We start from the raw sequence: 5,442 nt of genomic DNA on the forward strand, positions 1-5,442 counted from the left end.
CCTATGCATTCAATCAATCTTGTGCTTTGTTTCACTTGAGATAGGTTTCCAATTCCTAGGAATTGAACATCTGCCTCTTGAAGAGGTCAACCTAGATGCCAAGATTCTGGAGTAATGATAGTCACATCCACACCTATGTCCAATAATCCCTCAATTACAATGTTATTTATACTCAATCTTAGCTTTGATCTTTGATCATTTATAGAAGTGCCAAAATATATTTTTTCTATTTTCTACTGGAGTTTTTGACTCATCCTCCATGTCTATTCCATCATCCAGAACAGTATGCTTTTTTACAGTATGCACTGGATGTTTTAACTTTCCTGGTGAGACATGTTCTCCACAGTGACAGGGAATAACTGGGCCATGTTTGTCCTGGAGGCCTGTGAGAGGCCCCCAAGAAATTTCCCAGTGGTATGGGTTGCTCCATCTGTCTTTTGTTGATCTACATTCATTGAACCAATGTTGGCCTTTGCCACATCTCCTGCATATACCAGATTGAGATTGTCTATTTTTGCATTCCCAGAGGAGACATTATTTCTAGGAATTTCTTGCCTATAATCCCTTTTCAGATGCCCTATTCTACCACAATTAAAACATTTGGCATTTTAGTGTCTCCTCATACCAATGGAAATAGATTCTCCTACTTAAGCCTCGGTGTTATAGTCAAATGTCTCAACAATCATTGTCTGCAGGATCCATTCATCCATTGGTGCTGATATGAACTTTAAAAGCCCAAGTATCTTTTTGCATTCTATGTTGTCATTTTCAAAAGCTAGAGATTCAATAAGTACTCATCTAGCTTCTGGATCTGTTACTCCTGTTTGTACAGCCTTAGTTAATCTTTGTAAAAAGTTAATAAAGGGTTCTCTCTGACCTTGTTTAACCCTGGTATATGATTCAATTATTTTTCCTAGTTCTTGAATCCTGTCCCAAGCATTTAAAACTGCTGTGTGGCACAGGGACAGGATGTGTTCATCATATAGAGCTTGATCTTGTAGGTCTGATTAATAGCCCTTGCCAAGAATTTGAACTTGGGAAGCCTTAAATCCTTTTTGCTTTTCCCTGTTGTTCTAAAATTTTTGCCTCTTCTCACTACTAGCACTTCCATAGCAGCTGTGGTTCATCTTTGAGAACAGCTGAAACTAATTGAAGTGAATTGTGTGGGCTAGTCTAATTACTTGAAGCCCACATTTTAACCATTTCCCAAACAAATGGTGAATACAAGCCATAAGATACTATTGCTTGCTTAATTTCCTTTAGATTGCTCATACCTATAGGTTGCCATTTACTCTCTTTGAATACTTTAGGGTATTTAGAACCAGGTGACTTTTCAGAGGAAATGACTGGACAAGCAGCTAAAACTCTGGGTAAGTCACCCCAGACTCTGGCATGTACTGACAATGCTAAATCCTGTTCTTGTACCTTCTCTCCCTGCTCATCAGTTTCAATAATTTTCTCAGTTGTTTCAAATCTTTTTTTATCACTGCCTTTTGTAAAGTCTGAATCTCCTGTTCAGCATCCATTTCCAGCACCCTCATTGATTCATTTAGCTTCTGGTCCTTATTCTGCACATATAATTCCAGGGCATGAAATTTGTCCAGTAAAGAGAACATCTCATCCTTGAACATTATTTGGATGGTGTGCATATTGCCTTCCTGGAGAGATACCCTATCCATTAACCTATCATAATTTGGTAACGGATTTCAATTGTTAAATTCAACAGTAAGAATTTTTTCAGATAATTTATCAGCACCCTTTGACATGGATTGAATTTTGTTTGTCAAATTAACGTTATCCTTTTCAATGATATTAAATTTTCAGCTGTCTGTTCATTATTAATCTGTAAAAACTGTATCATTTCTAAAAGTACCTCATTCTTGGTTCTGTTATCAAACCATTTTCTTAAGGATGAAAAACAAAGCTAATCCCCAAAATCAAATAAATGGATATATAAGAAAAATCACATAAGACTTGCAGAATAACATCTGTAGTGTAAGCAAAATGGTTATTAAATTTCTGAATGGTAATATTGTCAGTCATTACATAACTTTCAAATTTATCAGCTCACTTGCCTCCTTTAGGATTTCAGTGAATAAATGCAATAATCTTTATTGCAGCTGCGTGGCAGAGATGTACAGGAGAGAGATGAGCAGTCGCAAACAGTCCAGTTTGGTATCGTGTGTTGTTGCCTACTTACATACTGACAAATATGTTTTATTATTTAACAAATTAAGAGTAGTTATTATGGACAATTAAAGCAATTATGTACAGGGAGAAAGCTTTTTGGTGGCCAGAATAAGAAAGACACTCAAAGCTTCCCTCAGTCACCAGATGTGATGTGCAAAATGGTGGGCTGTGGTGAGGAAAGTTGGGGTCCTAGGCAGTGGCAGGAGGGCCGCAGGTGGGTGAGAAATGTACCTGGACTGGCGAACCAGGAATGTGGCGGGGGTGAGGGGTGTCCCAGTAAGCATGGACTCATTCCCACACTGGGCGGCAGATGAAGAAGAATGTGTCAGAGGGGGAGAACACGAATAAAGGAATCCCACACTAGCTCCAAATAGTATATGATAATGGGTAATTTATTAAAGGGGAACTCACAGATCACAATGGGAAAGGAAGGGAATAGGACAGAAAAGAACCCATCATCTAGGCGTGGCCAGAGGGGAGAGAGAGCATGGATGAACCCATGTGCTTTCTGGTACCCAAGGTCACGCCCAACCTGGTCCAGCCTCTCAAAGGTCATTGGCTGAAGGAGGTTCCCAATCAAAGGTAGGACAGTCCTTCAAAATTCCTGCCTCACAGAAAAGTCTGTTGGATACTCTAGGCCTGTAGGCCGAAGATAGATGCCCCAGATTTACAGAGGAACCTTGGGGAGTGTCCAGGCAGCCAGCTGTTTCTGTCATTTGTCATGGTTTTGGAAGTTGCTTGCTCTGTACTTCCTGTTTTCTCAGGCAATATTATATCCTCCTTGGGTCTTTGATGTCATTGAAGACTACATAGCTATAGTTAGAGTTTTCTTTGTTACCAAATTCAAAAAAGAAACTTACAAAAGAGGTATAAAGTGTATAAGGTTGAGAGACATAAAAGCTTAAATTGTTTATTTAAAAAATGTTTTGAGGTCTAAACGTATAGTTTTGGGTTGGTAATACAAGTTATGACAAAAATAATTTAGGTATAAAACTTTGAACTCATAGAATAGAAAATAGGGTATTTTCTCCAAAACTGCCAAATACAAATGGACTGGACATTGTAAATGTAATTATTACCTGATAAATGTTCTTACTGTATATAATTTTACTATGTTAGAGTTAAAACCATTTCCTTTTTATTTAGACAAAAAGGTGTAAATACTGTGAGATATTTGATTACTGTAAAGATATGTTACTGCGATTGATTTAGTAAAAAACTAAATGGTCGATAGCTAGGCAAGAGGTATAGGAGAGATTTTCAGACAGAGAGAGCTCTGGGAAGAAGAAAGGGGGATTTGCTAGAAAACACAGAGAGGAAACAAGAGGTGAACAATGGAAGAGAGGTAAAAAGCCATAAGGCAAAACATAGATTAATATAAATGGATTAATTTATGTAGTAAGGATTAGTAGGACAAGCCTAAACTATAGGTCAAGCTTTTATAATTAATAGTTTCTTTACGATGTTTCTTTATGAGTTGGAGTCCCAAGGAAAAATCTGTCTTCAGGAGTTCTATTGGGATCAAGCAGAATAGAAGTCCATCAGAGGGTACAATTATTAATGTGGTCAAGCTGACACAATATGGAATCTCCCAGGAGTAAAGCTTCCTGGTACACCCATGAAGGACTGTCTCCATGAAGGTTAGCCTCTAAGAATATCTGTAAGGGATTTTCTTGCTTATATTAATTGATGTTGAAGATTCATCTTAACTATGGATGGAACCATTCCATAGGATGGAGAATCTTAGGCTGCATGCAGTAGAGAAAGTCAACTGTGCATCAGTAAGCATGCATGCACTCCCCTTTCTTGACTGCTGATGCATTGTAGCCAACTCCCTCAAGCTCTTCATGTTTTGCATTGACTTTCCCACCATGATGGGGTGTCACCTGGATCTGTGAGCTGAAGTGAACCCTCTCTCCTTTACGTTGTTTGGTCAATGTATTTCATCACAGCAACAAGAAAAGAAGCCAAGACAGGTCTATTGGCTATCAGGGATGTGATATGATTTGTTCTTCTAAGTTTAGACATTATATCATGTAGAAATAGAATGGAGGGGCAAACACAAGAGCAAGAGTAGAAAGACCAGCTAGGAAGCTCGTCTGCCAGTCCAAGCAGAAGGTGATGTTGGCTTAAGATAGTGTAGATGTTGTAATGATATAGAGAAGTGAGTGGATCCACATTGGAAGGAACCCATGTTGTTTGGATTTGTTAATGTTTCAGAGCAGAACTGATAGAAAATACTCCTAAATTAGATATAGGGAGGTGTCTTACTTAGGGTTTCTATTGCTGTGAAGAGACACCATGACCATGGCAACTCCCATAAAGGAAAACATTTATTTGGAATTGACTTACAGTCCAGAGGTTCAGTCTATTATCATCATGGTGGGACATGGCAGCATACAGGCAGACATGGTGCTGGATAAGGAGCTGAGAGTTCACATATTGATCTCCAGGCAACAGGAAGTAAACTGAGTGTCACACTGAGTATAGCTTGAACAAAGGAGACCTCAAAGTCCACTCCACAGTGACACACTTCCTCCAACAAACAAGACACACCCCCTAATCATACCAATTTCTTCGGGGACCATTTTCTTTCAAACCACCACAGGAGGTATGATGGAGAAGAGAAACTGGAATGTCCTTTAACATGAAAGGGAAATGAAGAACAGAGAAATCCTAAGACAGGTGGCCATAATTTATGCCAATTTCTAGATGCCCTTCAGGTCTGTAAAGGAAATGTACTGTCAGGGTTGGCCATAAAGCTTGAGATTCTATGGGAGAGCAAGTTATAACATATGTATTTGAGGAGCAGCTATCTTGGGTAATATTAACAGTGTGGATCTAAGTCAGTTTACCAGGGTAAAGAATGTATAGATAGAATATTCTGGAGTGAATCGTCATGTCTCCCCTTCCACTCTCTGTCTCTAGATTCATATGTTGGGGCCCTGTCCCTCAGTGTGAGGGTTTAAAGAGCCTGACTGAATTGCAGTCTTATAAGAATGGAACCTCAAGAACAGGATGAACACACTCATAAAAGACACAAGAGCCTGCTTCCCCTCTCTTCCTGCTATGCCATGAAGAACACCGCCAGCTGTAAACCAAGACTGGACTCTCCCTGCACACCAAATATTGCCAGGGTTCTGATTGTGGATTTAGCCATTTCAGGCCTCCAACCTATAGCACTTTGCTACAGCACCCTAAACAGTGATATTTCACATTATGGCTCTAGCTGAGCTTAGTTGGAGAGGAAAG

The sequence above is a fragment of the Myodes glareolus genome, chromosome 7, assembly GCF_982192425.1.
Source record: "Myodes glareolus chromosome 7, mMyoGla1.1, whole genome shotgun sequence".
Classification (NCBI taxonomy): Eukaryota; Metazoa; Chordata; class Mammalia; order Rodentia; family Cricetidae; genus Myodes; species Myodes glareolus.